Here is a 23,152-nt window from a genome sequence, read left to right as displayed (position 1 = left end):
TGTTTAACCTTACCAATGATGGCACATGCTTTCTCGGGAACCACACAGGTTGCTCTTTCCATTTAACAGGATTCTTTGAATAGACCCAGGAAAACAAATGTAAACAAACGTATGAGAACTTTATTTTCTCGTACTCCTTTAAACACAATGGTACTTGGGCAAGGCAGGGCAGGCAGAGATTAGTTTCTAATATAACAGAAAGTATGCTAGGAAATAACTTGCCTTAATTATATGGTAATTGATTTTGTTTTGCTATTTGTGCCTGTCTTAGTAAAAATAATGAATCATTTAAGAATTTTTTGTAATATAGGTAAAATTCTACTGAGATACACAGCCAACCATGATAAATAGAGGAGATAGGCCCATAATTAAACAAGGGCTAAGGCAAATGTTCTTTTTTTGAAGTTAGAATTTAGTTTATGTTGTTTCTAGAAATCTAAAAGATTAATTTGGAAAGAAAGAACACTGTTATTAATTTATAGGAAAAAGTTTGCATATATACAAATGTCATTCCTAATGCTATTAAACTTAAAATGATATCAATAAAGCTATTCAGATTAAAGTCATTGAGTGCCTTAATATGTTCTACTGATTAATTTCTAAGATGAATGGAAATATTACTGAAACTGGGGCATATCTCATTTCACTAGCCTATTAGTCTTTTATAAAATTGTGTGAAATGCAAGTTGGGCATGGTGGTATATGCCCAGTTACTCTGGAGGCCAAGTAGGATTGCATATTTGAGGCCAGCCTAGGAAATTTAATGAGATCTTGTCATAAAAATATAAAAGGGCTGGGGATGTAGCTCAATAGTAGAGCCCCTCTGGCTTCAAATCCCTAGTATTGGCAGGGGGGAACATTAGGTGAAGGAAGTTGGGTATTCAGTATGTGCAAAAAGGAAATCTTACCATTCCAAAGGCTTATAAAAATTTCTGTAAATGTGTCATACACATCAATGTCTGTTTTACATTGTGGAGAAGGTGCTGGAGCGCGCAAATTAAAGGCCTATCAGGAATGCATCCTGTGTAGCAATATAGTAACAACTTAGGAGAAAATGCACTCCCTGATTCTGGCAATAGTGAATAACATACAGTTGGGCACCCCAGATCTGTGAGTTCTGCATCTGTGGTTCAGACAACCTCAGACTGAAAATAAGTTGGTGGGGGGCAGGGGAAGGCATCCTCTCTACAGAACATGTACAGACTTAAAAATTCTTTGTCAGTAGAACCAAAATAATCCAATGTTTATTTACACTGTATTCAGTATTTGTAATCTGGAGGTAAAATATATGAAGAAAAGGTTATATGCAAATTAACACTTTTATATAAGAGACTGAGCATCTGCAAATTTTTGTGTCCTGGGAGATCTTGGATCCAATCTCCCATAGATATAGAGGGATGGCTGTATATCAGCTATTTCCCTGAATACTGATGAAAAAGCTGGACAAATCATATTGTTCAAAGAGATGGCAAAGCAAACTGTACCAATATTTAGAAGGAAATCTGGGAAAATGCTATTTTTTATACCCAAAGTCCACAGTAGGCAATTGAAAAGTTGGATTTATTTTGATGGATGTGTGGGTATATATTGCACGGAGGGTTGGTTATTGGTGACTTATACAATCTTTGGTTTAAAATACTGTGGCCTATACCCTAGGGGAATCTTGAGGTAGATAAGACCATCCAGGAACAGAAACCAGACTGCTAATACCTCACAGTCATCCACCACAGGCAGAGTCTCTCTGCAGGATAACATCTTTAACACCAGTCTCTTATATTTTCCATATATAATACTCAATGAAAAATAACTGGATATAAGAGGGAAATCAGAAACAATGTAAATGGAATTGTAGGGGCTAAAATGACACAAGTTATCAACCCAGAATAACAGGAGAGGTAAAATTAAAAGGAATCTCGAGGAAATTGTGGAAAAGAACTTGCCAATTCTAAGACTAAAAAACAGTATCTAGAATAACTCAGGATGGTTGTAGCAGCACATTTGACACAGCTTAAGAGAACTCATAAAATGGTAGGCGGATCAGAAGAAACTAAAGCAGTGAAATGAAAAGATAAGAAATGTAGAATATAAAGAGGGAATCTCTCATTTTTTATTTCTAGAAATTTACTGTACATAGTTGTTCCCACAATGAGAATAGATGGGACAAAAGTGCTGAGAAGTGGTATTAGCCTTATTATATTGTTGGTATTGCATGCAGGGAAGAACATGGAACAACAAATATCAGTACGTACAATTGTAACGCACCAACCAAAAGGGGGGAAATAAAAATGGTTAAGAGATTAATAATAAAATTATATTTTAATAAAGGTTATATAAATGTAAAAAAAATACAGGACAGGCTGGAAATCATTTTAAAAAACACATCATAGAGCTATGATTAAATCCATGCTTTGTATTTTTGGTAGAAATAGCACAGAAGTGATGCCATATCTTCCTATTGGGAAGTACATGGTGTTGCTGTATCCCATTAGTCATGACGGACGGCTTGGATCACTTTAAGTTTTCTGAAGTTACTATTTCCATTTGTAGTAAGTATCCTGTAGGAAGATATTTTAAGCCCAAGTGTTCTGTTCCTTCTTATACTCGCTGGTGTGTCACCCACGGAATATTCTTGCTTAAAACAATGATGGCAGTTACCAAGTCTTGTACACTGTTGAAGAATGAAAAGGAAATATGTTTGTTTTTTATAATTAAACGTGTGGTTCACTATATTCTTTGTGCCTTTCACCAGGTTGACAAGGTCCTTTTTAATTCTCAAAGTTTTTTATCATGAGTAGATGCCAAAATTTTTGCCAAATGCTTTCTCTGCCTCTATTGAAATGACCATGATTTGACTTAAGTCTATTTCTATGATGGAGTGCTGCTTTATCGGCATCCCATACCTGGTGTAACCATTCCTGCAAACCTGTCACCTTCAACTGGTGTCCATGTAGTATCTTACAAGGTTACAGGTCTGACATGGATCTGGAGGAGCTAAAAAGTCAAGGTGCTGGTGAGGCTGCATTCCTGGAGGCACCACAAGAAAATCCACGTCCTTGCCCTCTCCAGCTTCTCAGGGGCCTTGCTCATCCTCAAAGCCAGCAAGGACCCACTGACCAGTCTCGCATTCTGTCACCCTGACAGTGGCTCTCCTTCTGCCTTCCACTTCCACTCACTGGTATTCACATTCATGCCATCTGGATAATCCAAGACAGTGTCCCTATTTTAAGGGCAGGTGGCTAGTTCCATCTGCAACCTTCCCAAAGTAAGGCAACATTGTAACCGATTCCAAGGACTCAGACTCGGACATCTTTTGGTGAGTAGTTTGCTACCGCAATTATAAAGTTGGATTCTTTTTTTTTTTAATAAAAGGATAATTTTTTACTCAAGTAACTGCAAATAGGAAGCCAGAGGGGGGAGTCCTAGGCTGGGACAAATCTCCCAGACAAGAACAGTGGGGAAAGTAGCCCCTACAGCCTTCATAGACAACACCCTCTCCCTCTCCTCTGCTGGGGCTGGGCAGTGGGTACTCCAGCCTGCTGCACCCCATGGAGAGGGGGACGGGTAGCAGCAGCCACTGATGAAACACTGAGCCAAACGACAACTGGTCAGAGGCAGCCTAGTCTGTGAGCAGAGGAACCTTGCCAGTTGGGGAGGGGTTGGAAAGGCAGGAGCGGGCGGAGCTGTCCTGGTCAGCGCCCATCGGAGGAAGGGAGCAGCCTGGAGTGGAAGTGGGCAGGAGGTGTGAGGGGTGAGTGGGCCGCTGGCCTGCCTTAGAGGGCTGCTCAGGGACCTGGGCCTTACCTGGGAAGTGGGTGACTTCATCTCCACCACCGAAGGAGACACTCGGATCCCAGGGGGAAGGCCAGGTGTGCAGGACCTCTGACTCCAGCCTGCCCTCCTGTACCCAACCAAGTGCAGAATCGGATGGAGCGAGGAGGCAAGAGACGTGGCTAGGAGCCCCACCTGAGGAAGGAGTTTGGTTGGAGCCACCTGGGGGCTGAGCACTGCTCCTCCATTGGCCACTCCACCTACTTCCGGTCCAGCAAAGAGGGGCATACGCAAAGGGAGACCAGGTTTGTGCCCTTTTTAAGGCCAGAGGAGCCCTCCTAGGCCTCTGTAGGGGAAGCCATAGGGAACAGGAGAATAGCCCAGACAGCAATGTCCCCCACCAAGGGAATGGGGATGCAGGAGGCACAGGATGTGAGAGGGACACAGACAGACAGACAGACATGGCTGGGAACAGAAGCTGGAGGAAAATCGCTCCCCACTGGAGCCACAGAGGCCCTGGAGCAGCTGCTTGGCTGTGTCCCATGGTGGCGAGGGCACAGGTGTCTGGCCGGGGGCCATGTCTGTGCATCTGGGGTAAGAGGTGGGCAGTACAAGACGAGCCCAGCAGTCCAGTCCCAGAAGGGAACTGCTCCTGGAGACAGGGGACACTGCACGGTCCCTGCTCCTCCTCGAAGGACTCCTGCGAGGTGCCCTCTTGGGTCCATGGGCCTGCCCCTGGGCTTCCTTCCTCCCAGAACCGTGCTGGTCTTCTGGGCCTTGGCAGAGCCCCTGTTTTTCTTCCCTTTGGTTGGACCTGAGCGCTCTCTGAGGTGAGCACTGAGCGAGGCTCCCTTGGAGGCTGGCTGCCCGGCCTCGCTTCTCATGCTCTTCGAGCTCAACATGCTCATCTCCCTTCTCCACCGGGCAGATGAGGAGCAATGGCGGGGAGGTGAGAGCTCTCGGGCTTTGGGGGCAACAGTGCTGGACACCGGGGACCTGCCTGGCCCTGCCGCAGCCCCTGCCAGTAATGTGGCTGCCTTCTTGGAGCCCCGACAGCCCCAGAAACAGTCCCCTTTGAGTCCCAATCAGAGGAACAGCCCCAGATCAAGGGCACTTAACCACTGAGCCACATCCCAAGCTCTTTTTAAATATTTTTTTTTTTATTTGAAGACAGGGTCTTGCTGAGTTGCTTAGGCCTCGATAAGTAGCTGAGGCTGGCTTTGAACTCATGATCCTCCTGCCTCAGGCTCCTGATGGATTCTTTTTGAATGGATGTTGAATGACTCTTGCATTTCTGGGATAAGTCCTAATTGCATTTTTGAATTTTGTTAGATTTGATTTTACTTATTTAGGATTTGGGGGCCTATGTTCATAAGGGTGTGTCCATGTGGTCTGTTTTCATGGGATTTTTTTCCTGACTTTGCACTTGATTTGGGAAGCCTTCTGTTTTATAGAAGAGTTTGGTAGAATTAGTAGTAATCATTCCTTGAATGTTTGGTGTGATTCACAAAGCCAGCCAGATCTTCTTCTTCCTCCCAGTGACAGATTTTCAAAAAAATATTTAAAAGCAAAAATTCAACCTTTCCCCCAGTAATCTCCCAAATAAACAGAAAACAATGTAGAGTGCATCCGAGGTAGGGTTTGACTCTGTGAGGTCTGGGGGGCCAAGATGGAGGGAGGGAGAAAGCAGGGAAACCAATTTTGTTTTTCTTAATTCTATCCATATAAATGTATTCATAAAGACTACAACAAAGGAAAAACCTTGGACTGTTGAGAAATAAGAGCCCAGAAGGGCTGGGGATGTGGCTCAAGCGGTAGTGCGCTCGCCTGGCATGCATGTGGCCCGGGTTCGATCCTCAGCACCACATACAAACAAAGATGTTGTGACTGCCGAGAACTAAAAATAAATATTAAAAAAAATTCTCTCTCTCTCTCTCTCTCTCTCTCTTAAAAAAAAAAAAAAGAGCCTAGGAGATTGTGGGACCCTCCCAATTCTACCAGACCAGAAAATGAGAAAGAAATTTCATGGTGGGAGAAGAGATTAAAGATGGGAGAAGAGGATGGGAAGCAGAAGGGGACAAGTCAGGGGGAAATGGGGACCCTGGCAGGAGGGTGGAGAGTCGAGTGCCAGTGTGAGAATCTGTCTCTCTCCATCCCTCATCCTTGGGCTCCAGCGTGGCATCTCCAACGTACTCCTCTTCCCCTTGGTCAGCCACGATCCTCGGGCCTTCTCTACCCTGTCTGAACCTCTGCCTGCTCCTCTTCAAGGGAGGTGGCTGGCTCTAGGACCCTTGGGCCTTTGTTCTTTGGGGATCACTTGAACTTTGAAGTTATTCCTGGAGTTGTTGAGGTGAAGGAAAACGTGGAGCTGGGGGGAGGGGACATGGCCACAATAGTGTACAAAGAAGCAGGAACATCTATCTGAGTGACAGCGGGTTCTCAGCAACCCCCACCTCCACCCCAGCATCCTGGAGTCGCTGGATCGTGGTTCCAGACCTGGTGAACTGAGTGAAGTGTGTCCGCCTCAGTAAGCGAGGTGCCCCGTGGAGATCAGTCACCTCCAGCACCCACCTCGGGGCAACACCTGCCATCCCCAGGTCACTGGAGGCAGAATTGTGTGTTTGTCTCTGATTCCGGTTTCCATGTTCTAGCTCACTCTGTCCATGGTAAGTCCACTGACCTTGGAGCAACGGAGGGCAGATGGGCTGACCCAAAAGAGAGTAGTGCCCACCATCCTGTGCTGGACCCCCAGGTGGGGAGACTGAGAACAGGAAGGGACTGAGTCCTGTGCTGAGGCCGCTGAGGCTGATCAAGGAAAGGGTGCTAGAGACTGGCTAGGAGGTATGACAAGGGTACCACTCATTTGAGCACTGGCCTGGGGGCTCCCGTCAGGATGATACAGGCCTCCAGGTGCCTGACCCCACTAGTCCAAGCTGTAATATTTCCAGTGAGCCCAGTAGACCATGGTTCTGGAGGAGTCTAGGGTCTGTCAGATGTTTGGCTCCATGACCAGCACGCCTGGCCCAGAGGGTGGTACTCTTGAGTATCTGAGCTCTGGCATGTGTAAGGGACCACAGAGAGAGAGGGGAGACTGAGGCGTCCTGGAGCTGCTCAAAGCAGGGAGGTCACAGAAACACCACAGAATGGCTCATACCATTCTGCTGAGCTGGAGGACCCTGCTGGGCCACAGATACAGCCACTTCCCAGAGGCCTTCTTGCATAGACTGGCTCTCAGAGGCCAGCATGGGTTGCTGGAAAGGCATCTGGACCATATATTGTGTCATCACCCACTAGGATGGACCTTAGGAAGAAGGTGCTGACGAATACCAAACCACAAGCCTCATCTGCCTGCTCCCATGCTGCCCCTTGGGTTGCTGAGCAGGACTGGCATTGTCATCCCCAGTCACGCCGGGGTTAATCCACTCTAGGCCTCATGGGCCACTAAGCAGCTACCGGGATGGCCGAGGCAGCTCTTTCTCAGTTTGGGGGGCGGTAGACTAGTGAGCGAATGTGAGGGAGAGGTTGAAATTGCTGGTTGGGGTTAGGATGCTATCCAGGGGAACAGCAAGAAACCCAGACCTGTTCAGACAGGGGTCTTCACGGACTGCAACAGGTGGTGCATGGCGAGAGGCAGAAGAGGCAGAAGTGGGAGGAGCTTTCTTGCAGGAGCCACACTGAAGCTTGCCTGCTGAGGATGCTGGGAGATAGTAGGGGCTGGGACAGAGGCAAGGGTAAGTGGGCGGGCTGCTTCAATCGCACCCTGGTGGCTAAGGCTCATTTATCTAGGGAGGTTGCTGAGGCCATCTGCCTGTGAGATCATGAGATTATTCCAAGATGACTTACTGAGAGGCCTGGATGGAAAAACATGAGGGAGAAGGCCCCAGACAGACTGGGCAAAGGCAACTGGGCTGCATGCTTCTGGGGCACCTGGTGCCACGCGGGCCTGGAGGTCATTCCTGCACTACCACCTTGACTGCTTGCCAATGCTGTCACCCTGGGTGAGGACAGAGATTCCACTGCAGCTTCTGGCGACAATGACAGAACCATCAGTCAATGCTGCTCCAAGGTGGTGGCTCCAGGGACCTGAGTTCCCATGTCTACTGTGCTCCAGTGGCTGCTTGAGGTGCAGCTCAGCCCCTGCCTGATGTCATTTAGACACCTGTTCTGGCTGCCTTCATCATCATCTCAGCCCACCCGGGTACCACCTTTCTTGAGAATGAATCTCTCCGCAGGTCTCTGTGTTCTTCTTCTCATCCTTTATATGTTCTGAGAGCCGCTGATCAGGGATTTGTATGTCACTGGCTTTGTGGATGGAAACTGCTTTCCCAGTTTGGTCAACATCGTGGCCATCCCCAAATAGGTGGTTTAATCGCATTCAGGGATGTGAGGCCATCTGAGGGACTTCCTGAATTGCTCGTGGATGTCATTAATTTCAGAGTCCCCTGTTCTAGTTTTAGCAAGAGGATTCTGTCTCTTTTTCTTTTTCAGTGTTTGCAATAAATACCTGTCAGTCTACTCCAGTGGAGTCCGCACAGTCTTGGCTGGAGTCTCTGGATGGCATCTTCTTTGGCAACTTTTGTTTTTGTCCTTGTCTTCTTTTTCAGGGACATCTTTTGCAGACTTGCAGCTGTTGCGTAATTCAATTACATCCTGAGTATTTAGTGGTTCATTGGCAAATGAGGTGGGGACCCTCCACAATGGCAGGCTGCGCCCAATGCTTAGAGTTAGATCCACCCCTTCTCCAGACAGGATCCTGGCTCAACATCCACTTCTGTCGTCTCCTGATGCAAACTGGTATCTCCACCCCCCTTCTCAGTTTCTTCCTTACTTGGAGTCTTAGGTATAAACTTGTTTTTCCAGCAGTTTCTTTTTCTTTCTTCTGATTCTTGCACTGTTTCCAGGGTCTCTCTGAGTAGTGGGACTGTCCAGGTGTTCTTCAAAAGAATTCAGTCACCTCTACGGATTCCTGGATAAAGGCTTGGCCTCCCTGAGTCCAGTCCTGTGATGGTGTCCCCTGTAAGCAACACATCTCACTCATGGTGCTGGGTGCAGCTCGGTCCTGCCAGCCAGTGGGGGGCTCTTCTTGGCAGGGCATGGGGAGAAAAAAAGTGGCTTGACAGAGGGGAAGGAGAGGGAGTACCTGATCCAGAAAGATAAGGGGAGGACCGGGGGTGTAGCTCAGCTGGTAGAGCACTTGCCTAGTATGTGCAAGGCCCTGGGTTCAATTTCTAATACTGCCTAAAAAGAACCAGAAAGAGAGAAGAGAGAGGGAAGAGGGGGGAATCAGAAACAGCTGGGCCTTCATGGGCATGATTTTAACTCCCAAGTGTGAGTTTTATATATATATATATATTTCACATTATATATACATATATATATATGTATTTTAATGTTTTGATTGACATGATATTTGTACATATTTAAGAGGTGCAATGTGATGTTTTAATTCATGTATGCATTGAACAATTATCAGCACAGAGCAATTACCATGCCCATCCCTAATTTTTATTATTTAATAAGCATGTTCAAAATTTTTATATGGATTGAGCTTCTTATATGGATTGAGTTTTTTGATGGTTTTGTGTTACAAGGAACTTGATTGTTCATCTAAATCATCAAATTTATGGATATAGTTGTTCCTCACATTTCCTTTTTAATTATTATTTTTTTAGGAATGGAACCCAGGGCTCCACACATGCTGGACAAGTGCTCTATCACTGGGCTTCCTCCCCAGCCCTCTCAAATCTCAATCTTTCTCAATCAGCATAGCCAGAGGTCTGTCAATTTTTATAATTTTTTCTGAAAGTATCAGCAATTGGCTTCATTGATTCTCCTTTTACCATTTTCCTATTTCTTTTTTTAATTTTTTTAACTTATACATGACAGTACAATCCTTTTTGATAAAATTATACATGCATATTTATACCTTCTTCTAATTAGGACCCCATTCTTGTAGATGTACACAACGGTAGGATTCGTTTAGGTATTTTTATATATGGACATAGGAAATTATGTCAGGGTCTTTCCACTGTCTTTCCTATTCCAACCCCACTCCCTTCCCTTCTTTCACTTTTGTCTAAAGTACTGAACTTCTTTTCTTCCCCTGACCCCTTATTGTGGTTTAGCTTCCACATATCAGCAAAAACGCTCAACTTTGATCTTTTGAGATTGGTTTACTTCACTTAGCGTGATAGTCTCCAGGTCTGTCCACTTACTTACTAGCCAGCATGCTGCCCTGATGAAAATAGGAAACTAATGAGGTTGCAATTTCATTGATTGATGCTTTTCTCTATCATTTCCTCCATCTGGTTTTCCTGGCTCCAATATGTTCTTGCTCTTCTTAGCACTTTCTTAAGGTTGAAACCTAGATGGTTGATTCAAAGAATTTAATATTAAAACTCCCCAACATACTGCTTTGGTTTCAATCTACAAACTTTGATATGTATTTTATATATATATATATATATATAATCTGCAATATTGTCCACATTTTCATGTGACTTTCTCTTTGATCCACGGGGTCTTAGTCAGCTGTTTCACCACTGTGACTAAAAGATTTGACCACAACAATTTTAGGGGAGGAAAAGTTTATTTGAGGGCTCATGGTTTCAGAGGTCTCAGTCCATATACATCTGGCTCCATTCCTTGGGGCTCAAGATGAGGCAGAATATCATGGCAGAAGAGTGTGGCAGAGGGAAGCAGCTCACATGACAGTATAATATATATATATATACCCCATAGCCATACCCAAAATGAGCCACTTCTTCCAGCTACACCCCACCTGCCTCCAGTTACCACTCAGTTAATCCCATCAGGATTGATCTGCTGGTTGGATTAAGGCTATAACCCAATCATTTCTCCTCCAAACCTTCTTGCATTGTCTCACACATGAGCTTTTGGAGGACATCTTATCTAAACCTTAACAACAGGTTGTTTCAAAGTGTGTCGGTTTCTTTTATTTTCAAATATTTGGGAATTTTTCAGGTGTCTTTTCCTAATATATTTCTATTTTAAAATCACGGTGGTCAGAGAACACATACCTTGTTTAATTTCACTTATGTTAAATGTGTTCATGTAAGCTGTTCTGTATATGGTATCCTGGTGCCCTGGTAAAGAAAGTGTGATCTCTGTTTCAAGTGTGGGGTGCTCTAAGTGTGACTGAGGTCAAGCTGTTCTAGTTTGTTTGCATTTCTATATTCTAACTGATTTTCTACCTACTTTTTTCCTGTGATTACCTGAAGGAGAAATATGGAAGTGTTCAGTTATTATCACTGACTTGGCTACTTTGCTTTCCTGTCATGCATCTTGAAGCTGTGTTATTTGGTCCACATGCATTTAGAATTATATTGATGGATCAACCTGTGTATCATAGTGAGATGTCACTCCTCATAGGTCATGATATTTTTCTGAAATCTACTTTGTCTTGCACTGTAGTTTACATCTTAAAAGATCCTTCCAAAGCTTCTGTGTTGGCAGGTTGATCCCAGCCCATGGCGCCTAATTGGAAGAGATGGAACTTTTAAGAGGTGGGGCCTAACAGGAGGTCTCAAGGTCATCAGTGGGCATACCCACAAAGGAGATGGGGAGACTGCAGCCCTTCCTTTTAGCCTCTTTTTGGTTTCCTTGCTATGGGGTGAGTGGTTTTGCTCTGCTCTATGCTTCCATCATAACATGCTGCCTCATCAAAGCCCAAAGCAATGTGAGCAACTGATCATGGATTGGAGCCTCCAAAACTATAAGCCAAAATAAACCTCCTGTCTTTATAAGTTGATTATCTCAGGCATTTGTTACAGTACTAGAAAGCTGACAAACATCTTTCCACCAGCTCTTGCACATGCTGTATCATTTCTTTCATTCTTTAATTTTACATTATCTATTTACCTAAAATGGAATCTTATAAGTTCTTGGTTACTGTTGCTTTTTGATTAACTTGTGATTATGGTGCTCTCTAGATTCTAGGCCATACCAGATGCCATATTTCACAATAGTCAAAGTCTCTATTAGTGGCCTCCCATGGTGTCTTTCTTGTCAGGACCCAATCACCACTCTTAGAATCCATTACGAGCTTGCCCAGCCATGTGAGGCTTCTCTGGGGAGAATCTAATAGTATCTTACATTGATCTTTATCCAACCATCCATCTTTGTGCCAAACCTAAAAGCCTTGATCAAGGCTTTCCTATTTTAAACAGGTCACAAGGATCAAAATGTTCTTGACTTCCTGGGATACATATTAATATACAGCCAGGACTGCAGGAGCACTGCTGCCTCATGGAAAGCCTTATCATCTTGTTTGCATGATTTCAATATCAGGAATGATCATGTTCAGCCATGGGCAATTATCCCAAGAACCAAGTCTCATTCACTACCAGCCACAGATGCTCTCATGGTCCATGAAAATTTTGCTGCTCCCTCCCCATCTTTTCATCATACATGGGACTGCCTCGGGCACATGCAAAGATCCTTTCCTTGCGGTCACCTTCCTCCCCCTCTTCTCTTCTGCAGGTTCCATACTCCATCCACGTGTGCCCCCAACCCTCTCATTCTTGAAACATCCTTGCCTCTGGAGTCTCTCTTCACAGTGCTTTTGTAAGTGGCACAGTTATTACACAAAATCTATGTGGGAGACAATGTGCAGAGGGATGTGGTTTTCTAATTCTATGTACCTTCACATTGGATGAAGTTTTATGAGTATTTATTTATGCAGAACAAATGATCTCAAATGCTGCCAAATCATCATTCATAGATCTGTGAAGTGATATAATCAAAAGTGACTTGGAGACACACAAATCTCACCCGAAAGAGATTAGTCTCCAGTACTCTCAGAATAGTTATACTGTAAAAGACCTTCTGGGGATTCCCTAGAGGGTTCACCTGCAGACACCAGATTCCTGGATTAGTTCCTCTGACTGTACTTAGATCCTGGTGACCCCTAATTCTCATCTAGGTGAATTTTTTTTTTTTGCTATAACCTCATCATGAAAGAAAACATACCTTTCCTAATTCATACTGGAAACAATTTATATGATTCAACACTCATTTCTGATTTTTTAAACTTAAAAAATAAGAACAACAAAGTAGAGTGGTATGCCACATAACATTTCAGTCAACAACAGACTGCATATATAATAGTGGTCCCATAAAACTATATTACCTAGCGACATTGAAACTATCTTAGTTTGTGTAAATAAACTGATATTTTCACAATGATGATGTTGCCTAACCATATTCTCAGAACATGTTCCCATACCTAAGTGAGGTAACTGTGTGTGGATGTTTCCATACACTAGCAATGGATAGTCCAAAATGAAGTTAAGAAAACAATTTAACTTACAGTAGCATCCAAAAGACTAAAACACTTAAGAATGAATTTAACCAAGGAGGTACAAGTCTGACACACTAGGCACATTGAAAATGAAGAAGACCTAAGTAATTGGAAAGATGTGGTATACTCATGGATTGGAAGACTCCCCTTCAAAATGATCTATAGACTCAGTGACATTCCTCAGTACTGAGCCAGGGGTGTAGCTCAGTGGTAGAGTGCCTGCCTAGCATGCATGAGGCCATGGCTTCAATCCCCAGTGCACACACTAAAAATTCTGATGCTATTTTTGCAATTAAAAAGGCTAATCCTGAAAATCATATGGAATTATAAGAAATCCCAAATAGCCAAAACAATCTTGAAAAAAGAGGAAGAAAGTTGGGTCTGGAATGCCCACCAAAGACCCAGGTGTTGGAGGGTCGACCTCAGCTTGGTGCTGTTGGCAGGTGGTGAAAGCCTGTTATGGGAAGGAGCCTGTGGGAGGTCGTAGGTCACTGGGAGCATGCCCTTGCATGGGATTGCAGGACCACAGTCTTTTTCTCTTCCTCTCTTTATTCTTGACCATGATGAGGCAAATGAGCTTCCTTTTCCAAGCTTTCCCACCATGATGGTCTAAAAACATCAGCCACGGACTGAAACCTCCAAAATTGTGGGCCAGAAGAAAGCTTTTTCTTTTTTATTGGCTTTTTTAAATTATATGTAACATTAGGATTCGTTTTGACATAATTATAAAAATATAGAATATAATTTGCTCTAATTCAGTCCCCAGCACTCTCCCCCCACCCTTCTTTCCACTGTTCCATTCCCTTCCCTCCACTCACTGATCTGTATTTTACTCCTACGGTTTTTAGTGCCTTGTGGATATACACAATGGTGAGATTCACTGTGGTGTCTCCATTATGTACATAGGAAAATTAGGTCAGATTCATTTCACTCTTCTTCCCTTATCCTGTCCCCCCCTCCCCTTCCCCTAAATCCCCTACCTCTACTCCACTGATCTTATCTTGATGGAACCTAGTCCCCCCCTAATTTCCACCCCCCACATTCTCTCTTATTTTGGACTAGTTTCTTCATATCAGAGAAAATATTTGATCTTGGGCTTTCTGGATCTGGCTTATTTAACAGCAAATGCTGTGAGATTCCATTCTTTCTGGGGGAATGATACTCCATTGGATAGACATACTGTATTTTCTTTATCCATTCATCTATTGAAGAGCACCTTATGTTGATTTCATGGCTTGGGTATTGTTCATTGTGCTGCTATAAATGTTTATGTAGCTATATTCCTATGTTATGCAAATGTTAGATTAAAATTAGGAATGGAATCACCATATTTCCAGCTGTCCCATTCCTTGGTATATATATATATATATATATCCAAAAGACCTAGAACCTTTTCATCTTTTTATGCCTGTTATCATGGGTATTTGTTAGCAGGAACAGCTGACTACACAAAGGTCCACATTTTACCATTTCAATACTTAAGTACAAAGGTGTAGTGATCAAAACAGCGTGATGCTATATTAGGAAAGATACATAAATAAGTATGTATCCTCTTGCCTCATAAATTATTGAGAGTCTAACAATAAATTTTCTATCTATGTGAGAGAAAAGGGGAATTGCATGGAAATGGAAAGAGACCCTCATTGTTATAAAAAACTACATAAAAGAGGTTGTGAGGGGAATTGGAAGAAAAAACAAGGAGAGAAATTAATTACAGTAGATGGGATAGAAAGAGAAGATGGCAGGGAAGGGGGATAGTAGAGGATAGGAAAGGTAGCAGAATACAACAGTTACTAGTATGGCATTATGTAAAAATGTGAATGTGTAACCGATGTGATTCTGCAATCTGTATTTGGGGTAAAAATTGGAGTTCATAACTCACTTGAAACTAATCTTTGAAATATGATATGTCAAGAGCTTTGTAAGGTTTTGAACAACCAATAAAAAAAAATTTCTATCTATGATCAATTTACTTTCCAAAGGGTGCCAAGACTATGCATGGAGCAAAGAGTAGTCTTTTCATTTGGGCGTGGTGGTTCATGCCTGTCATCCCAGCAGCTCAGGAGGCTAGGGCAAGAGGATCTTGAGTTCAAAGCCAGCCTCAGCAACAGCGAGGTGCTAAGCAACTCAGTGAGATCCTGTCTCTAAATAAAATACAAAATAGGGATAGAGATATGACTCAGTGGCCGAGTGCCTCTGAATTCAATCCCCAGTGCCAAAAAAAAAAAAAAAAAAGAATAGTCTTTTCAGCAAATATTGCTAGGACTATTGGATATTCATGGACAACAAATTAGACCCATACCTCACACTATCTACAAAATTTAACTCTGAAAGCATTAAAAAAGTTAAATGTAATAGCTTAAACTGGGAAAAATTCTTAGAATATAGGAGTAAATTTTTATAACCTTGAATTTGTCGATGTGTCATTAGAAATGACATCAAAAGCATAAGTAACACTTTTAAGAAAAAACTTTTACATCTGACTTAGAAAAAAATTAAAAACTTGGGAGCATCAAATAGCCACTATAAAGAACAGTAAAACAACATACAAAATGGGAGAAAATATTTACAAGTCATATTATCTAATATGCAATTATAAACTTCTTTATCAAACAAAAACTTTGTCAACTATATCTTTAACACTCTGTGTTTGCTTGTTTTCACCAGCCACCAAATAGGCACTATGGGAGAATAGTAAAGATGAGACAGGAATTAACTGGACGTGGAGATCATTTTATGTGGCTCTTTCTAAGAATTCCCATGTTTATGACAGGGAATGTGGGAATATGGATGGAAAGTTCCAATATAAGAGTAGAAACCTGGGGCTGGGTTGTGGCTCAGTGGTAGAGCACTTGCCTAGCATGTGTGAGACACTGGGTTCGATCCTCAGCACCGCATAAAAATAAATAAATGTATGTGCCCATCTACAACTAAAAATTTTTTTAAAAGAGTAAAAACCCTGAAATGTTTTCAACCATATTTGCCCATAGGTTTGAGCAGGTAAATGTTCATAGTTTTTTCTTTTTTGTATTCACTTTTTTGTTCAAATATACTTTTTGAACAACTACTAAATGTCATCACTCTCCAGGGGTTTAGTCCCATAATGAAGAAACAAAAATCAAGATTATGGGCAACTTTGGGTTTTAGTCTGTCAGACACATTGAACTGCTTTTTACAAAATCACTCAGGTAGATATATGAAGCATTTTCAAAAACACATTATGCAGCTCTGAAACTAAACAGCTTGACTAGAAATACATGTAGATATGTATAATCTATTTCATTCCATTAATACCAATGTAACTATAATTATGGATTACGTCACCAGAAGAGAGAATTATATTCATAAAGTGAGCAATGCCTGATGCCTAGTGAGTAACACAGAAGGATCTGAATCACTGTCATGAAACAGAAGCATCTCCTGCAACTCAGTAGAGAAAACTCAATTTAAAAATGAACAAAGGAGGGCTGGGGGCGTAGCTCAGTTGGTAGAGTGCTTGCCTCACATGCACAAGGCCATGAGTTCAATCCCAGCACACCACACACACACACACACACACACACAATGAGCAAAGGACTTGAAAAGACATTTCTCTGAAAGTACCACCATATCTATGAGAAGGTGCTCAACCTCACCGGTTATCAAGAGAATGCAGACCAAAACATCATGAGGTATCTCATACTTGTTGAAATGGCATCTTCTCAAAGATGGAGGAGTGCTGCAAGGTGTGGAGAAAAGGGAACACTTGAGTGCAGTTGGCTGCAATGTGAATTAGTAGAGCCATTACAGAAAACAGTATAGAGGTTCCTCAAAAAATCAAAAACTCCCTCTTATGTTTTCACAATGCAGCACTCTCTACTCGGTATATATACAAAATAATCAAAACTAGTATGTCCAAAAGAAATCTGCAATTCCACGTTAATCTCATTATTCACAATTGCCAAGGTGTGGAAACAACCTATGTGTCAATAGATGAATGGAATAAAGAAAATGGGACAGATCGCTTTATATGTACATTATATATAGATATATATGATGGAATATTATTCACCCTTAATAGAGAATGAGATCCTGCTACTTGTGAGAACATAGATGAGCCTAGGGAACATTATACTAAGTGAGCCAGCCACAGAGGGACAAATAGTGCACGATGGTGCACACCTGTAATCCCAGCTACTTGGGAGGTTGAGGCAGGAGCATCACAAGTTCAAGGCCAGCCTGGACAACTTAGCAAGACTCTCAGCAACTTAGCAAGACCCTGGGCTCAAAGTAAAGGGCTGGGGGTGTAACTCAGTGGTAGAGTATGCGTGAGGCCCTGGGTTTGATCCCCAGCACCACCAACTAGTCTAACTAGGTTACTAAAACCATCAAAGACATAGAATCAATTAATACCATAGTAATTGCCAGTGGCTGGAAGGAGGAGGAAATGGGGGATTGTTCTTCAGTGGGTATAAAGTTTGTTAAGTGACATGAATTAAGCTCTAGAGTTCAACTGTACAACATTGTACCTGTAATGAACAGTACCGCACTGTACACCTTCAAAGGTTTTTTGTTTTTTTAAGTTTTGAAAAAACTGTTTTGGAAAACTAAAGCACTAAGACATTTTTGGACTTGATGGATATATTTGATATCTCAGTTATGGTGATAGAATTGCAATCATATACACATGTTCAAACTCACCAATATGTTTACATTAAATGTGTGTAATTTATGTAAAATCGTGAGGTATTAATTATACCTCAGTAAGGTTTAAAATTGTAAGTAAATGCAAAGGAATACATGTTCATAGAATTGAATATTTCTGTTTAGGTGCTATGCTCTACTAATCATTTTACAGATTCAAATTTCTATAAAAATTCCAGCCGCCTTTTTTACAAAAAGTGGTACAGTCACAAAATTCCTATGGAAACGCATGGGACCAGACACATAAAAATAACAAAGATGACATAATCACACTTTCCAATTTAAAACCTTACTCTGAAGTTCCCATATTCAAGGTCACAGGGTACTGTTGTAAGAATAGACATAAAGATCAAGGGAGTAGAATCCAGAGTCCAGAAATAAACCCTTCCATTGATGGTGGATTGATTTTTGGAAGAGGACACAAAGCACATTCAGTGGGGAAAGAACAGTCTTTTCAACAAATGTTGTGAGACAACTGGATATCTACAGGCAAAGAATGAAGTTGGACCTCTACCTCACACCAAACACAGAAGTTAGAAATAGATCAGAGACTTAAATGTAACCTCTAAACTATCAAAATCTTAGACACAGAAATAAGAAGAGTAAAATCTTAAGTGATCTTGGGTTTGGCTATGACTTCTTAGATAGGATGTGTCTTTCCTTTTGTGGCACAGTCCAGGAAAGCAAAAACAGATCCATTAGATTTCATTGAAAACACTTGTTTCCTGGTACATGGATGTTCACACATCAGCCAAAGAGCCAAAATAACAGTCAAAAATGAGAACAGCCCAACTATCCATCAACCAGTACATAGGGACGCGGTGTTATATCCTTACAATGGAGATTATTCCGCTATGAAAACGGTGAAGTACGGATGCATTACAAAGGCTGGTGAATCTTGAAAAACCTTTGGCTTCTTGAAGACACAAAAGGCAGCCCACGTCATGTAATTCAATTTATATAAAATGTCGAGGGGAGAAGAGTCCATAGAACCAAAGTAGAACAGAGGTTTCCAGGACTGAGAGGTGGGTGGAGAGAAAAGACTAACTGGTACTAAGTATAGGGTTTTCTTTTCAGGGTGATGAAAGTTACTGGAACTGTGTAGTGATGATAATTGCAAAACCTGTATAGATTCTAAAAGAAAAAAAAAGTCACTGAATTATACGCTTTTAAAAAATGAATTTTAAGGAATGTGAGTTATATCTCAATTACAAAATATGGCATGACATTTTTATAGCTTGCTCTAAATATGAAGCACCAAATAAACTACAATTACTACTCTTTGAGTCAGCTTCTTGACTGAATGTTCCCACAGGGACTTTAATGGAGTGGGTTTCGTGGGATGGATACTTCCCTGTTATTTGCCAGTTGCTCATTTTGATGCTGCTGAACAACTCCTTGAGACACCACCCAGGATCAATCCCTGTGTGCAACTTTTATCTCAATGTATTATCTTTTTTTCTTCTTTTTTAATATTCGGCAATATTTTTTTTTCAAAAGGGAGAGCTGTTGACATCTCCCCGATAAAAGTGTTATTAATAATTTAATCCCAAATCAAACTTTAGACCTTCTTAACATTTAGCTGGTATCCAGTTCAAAATAGGACTTGGTTCAGATGGAGCTTGCATTCTTGGTGTGCATTGAAAACAACCAAAGACTCTGCAGGAAGAGTCAATTTATTTAGATGAGGCAATGTAGAAATCAAGGACAAAACAGTGACCAAGAGCGTGGGTGCTGGTACCTGAAGCCCTGGAATCAAAGTCACATGGAGCTGGGACTGTTCCTTAGCTCCTGGGGCTGTTTCCTGTTCTGTGATGTCAGAAATGTTAATAGGATGTGCTTCATAGTTTTTAGGAGGCTGAAATAATACAGAAAAAACCTGAAGAAAAATCACTGGTGCTTCACAAGTTCACCTACACAAGTGTTCGATTATTACATGTCTGAAAGAACAAGCAGGATCTGCAATCCTGGTGGGCTTCAGAGAGGATACCTGGAAGGCAACAAGTCAGGGGAGTCCAGAGCCTTCCCCCCTTTCCCACACTGGCATGGGTATGATGCTTTATGGCTCACAGAACAATCTCTTATCTCATGTGATGTAGGGTGGGCACAGTAGGAGCTCGTGGTCTGTTTTATGGCTTAAGGCACTAAAGTTTTTGAGATGTTAACTTGCCCAGTGTCACGTCTCTGAGGAGCAAATGAATCTAAGGCAGGGAATATAGTTGGTTTCCTGGGGATAGAGATCCTTCAACACCTGAGACCACCAGCTCATGCCCTGGACACTGAATCAAGGGCTCACCTCACTCTCTTTCCCAAATCCTCCTACCCCAATGTAGCTACAGGGAGATAACTTGGTGTCCTACAGGAAGTGCTTGGCCCCAGAGAATGACCCAAATTCTGACTCAGCGCCTGGCTCTACCTTTCAGTCTCTGACACAAAGGGCAAGTCAATGCCTTTGTCTGTGATAAAACCCTCTTGTAGGCTCAGGGTGGGGCAGGGGGAAGAGGTGTCCAAATTTCCCCCTACCCCCAGGATTGGCTCCTCTCTGGTCATGTGGCCACCCGAACCCCCAGGGGTCTGCCTGGCTCCTAACTGACTCGGAACTCGGAACACTCCAAGCCAACTGCCCCCGCGACAGTTGCAGAATAATCAGCTTTGCCCTCACTGACCACACCCAGGTGGTGAGCAGTTAGTTCAGATGAGGAGCTGCTGGGGAGGTGGCCTGCTGGTGCGGGGGCCTAGTGGGTTCTGTCAAGGTCTCCAGGCTCCCAGGGTCTTACAGACAAGATCTGTCTCACTGGCTGAGAAAGGGCCGGGCTGCCCTGCTCTGGTGTGCACTCCTGCTCCTGGCCTTCCTTGCCCAAACTCAGCCCCTGCTGTGCAGACGCAGCCACCGCGGGTCCCCTGTAGGGCCTCAGTGCAGAAGTCAGAGGGACAGTGCCTGCCGCTCCCTCGTTTGGCCAGATGCCCATTTCATGCTGCAGAACCTCTGCGGGACACGGGCAGAGGGTCTCCATGACTTGGGTCCCTTGTGTGCTATATTATGCATTTGAAAACTTTTTGTGATCTTCTCGGTCCCTTGAACCCTAATCCCAGAAAATGTGTCCAGAAGGGACGGCTATTGATGCCTGGTGGCAGAAGGCCATGGGAAGGGGTCAGCTTTTCCCGGGTTCCACTTCTGTTCTCCGGCTCCCCCGCTGTCTTGGGGTGGGGGCAGCTGTGGTGCCCCCTGGGCTGGTGGGGGACACAGCTCTACTGAGACGGGGGTACAGTGACCAAGCGCCCACGCTGGGGCCAGTGGCTGAACTCAGATCCACTTAGAAGCTTGAGAACCCGGGAAAGGGTTGTCCGTCCTGGGAGGTCCCCTGCTCTGTTACAGGGGACTTCCACAGGGCCTGCCTATCAGATAGAAGCAAAAACAGAAATAAAATAAAACCTGAAGGAAAATGACCGGTGCTTCGTAAGCGAGCAGAGAATGCAGACAGTCACCGGAGGCCCAGGGCAGCCGCGCACGGCGGCCTCCAGTGAGGAGACTCGGGTGGCTACAAGTCCTGGAAGATGGGAAGTTCCTGTCCAGCCCTCACCTGAGCAGGCTGCTGTGGGGTGGGCGACTGTCCCCTACCTTCTCCTGTGACCCCCCGTCAGCCCCGTGGGCGGCAGGGCAAGGGCTCTGCCCCGCAGCTCTTGGTCAGGGAAGTGACTTGCCCAGAGTCACACACTGAGGGGTGATGGACCCGAGACAGGGAAATGTCGTTGGTTTCCTGGCGACAGAAATCCTGAACCCAAGTCAGCCGTGGTCTACATGCTCTGGACTCCTGAACCAAGGGCTTCCCTCACTTCATTCCCAATTCTCCTCACCCCAAGGTTGCTGCAGGCTGGCCCAGGGAGGCACCCAGCCCAGGGCAGCCCAGGAGAGGTGCCCAGCCCAGGGGAGGCCCCTGAGCCCAGGGAGGTGCCCAGCCCAGGGGAGGCGCCCAGCCCAGGGCAGGCGCCCAGCCCAGTGGAGGCACCCAGTCCAGGGGAGGCACCCAGCCCAGGGGAGGCCCCTGAGCCTAGGGAGGCACTCGCCTCCGGGTTTCCATCCCTGCAGCACGCTATGTCATTTTCCTAAAAGGAAGCCCCTGTCCCCTCCTCACACATCAGCTGCCCCTGGTGGCTCAGGACGGGGCCCTTCCTCCTGCCCATGTGGTGCTGCCTGGTGTCCAGCAGCCCAGTCCTGGGGGAGCAGCCAGCAGGGGCACCGTGGCCCGCTGGGCTGGGGCTTCAGTGGCTTAGTGGAAGAGTCCAGCCTGCGCCCAGGTCTGCTGACCACTGATCTGAGCCACTGACTGAGCAGGAGGACAAAGGACCTGCTGAGAAGGGGACGTGTCTGCGGCACGACTCAGCATCTCCAACCCTGTCCTCCTGAGGGGCCCCTCCATGGCCACAGCCTGTGGCCACACCCCACACCCCACACCCTCCCCGAGGAGCATCCACTCTCAGCGACCCTCTGTCACCAAATGTCCACCCCACTGACCCGATGGCACTGTCCCTCTCCCCCTCCACCCACAGCACCAGCCCAGGGACCCTGCCCTGAAATCCCAGGTCCTTTCCCTTTCTGTCTCTCATGTGGCCGCTGCTCATTGGCAGCCTGGGAGCGCCTTCAGGAGCATTTGGTCTGTAATCCCCTTTCCTGTCTGGCGGCGTCGGGGTTCTCCTGATGGTGCAGAGCTGTGCAGCCACCTGGCCTCCGCAGCGACCTCAGGAGGAGCGGCCAGGGGACGGCCTGATGCCGGCGAATTATTTGGTAGAATTCAGAGGAAGCTCCCTGGGCTTGAATTTGCTTTTCAGAGAGAGAGAAAAAAAAAAAAAAACTGTATTCCTGGCTTTTAAGTTGATGCTAAGTTTTTAGTAAGGCTCAGTGAGCGCATTAGGAGATGTGGCTCCTCATGAGCATTGCGGTGGCCACCCCAGGCCAGCGTCCCCTGCTTACTCAAGCACCGCAGTCGCCTCCTAGGAGGATCAGGTAATGCCTGACTCAGCAGGTTAAAGAGTGACATCAGTCACTAGTGTCCATTCCGAGCACAGTGATTGCACAAAATTGGCACCTGGAGCGTGGCGGTGCCCTCCTGGGGGAGGAGCTGAGCAGGGACAGGCAGAGTCCAGGGATATCTGCTAGGAAGTCTGGGGCAGGCCACGAGGCTGAGGGGACTTCTCACTGGGGCAGGCCACGAGGCTGAGGGGACTTCTCACTGGGGCAGGCCACGAGGTTGGGGACTTCTCACTGGGGCAGGCCACGAGGTTGGGGACTTCTCACTGGGGCAGGATATGAAGCTGAGGGGACTTCTCACTGGGGCAGGCCACGAGGTTGGGGACTTCTCGGGGCGTGGAGTGTGGGCCCCA

The sequence above is a fragment of the Urocitellus parryii genome, chromosome 3 (assembly GCF_045843805.1).
Source record: "Urocitellus parryii isolate mUroPar1 chromosome 3, mUroPar1.hap1, whole genome shotgun sequence".
In the NCBI taxonomy this organism is placed as follows: Eukaryota; Metazoa; Chordata; class Mammalia; order Rodentia; family Sciuridae; genus Urocitellus; species Urocitellus parryii.
The sequence above is the reverse complement of the archived record's forward strand: the minus strand, read 5'-3'. Positions refer to the sequence as shown.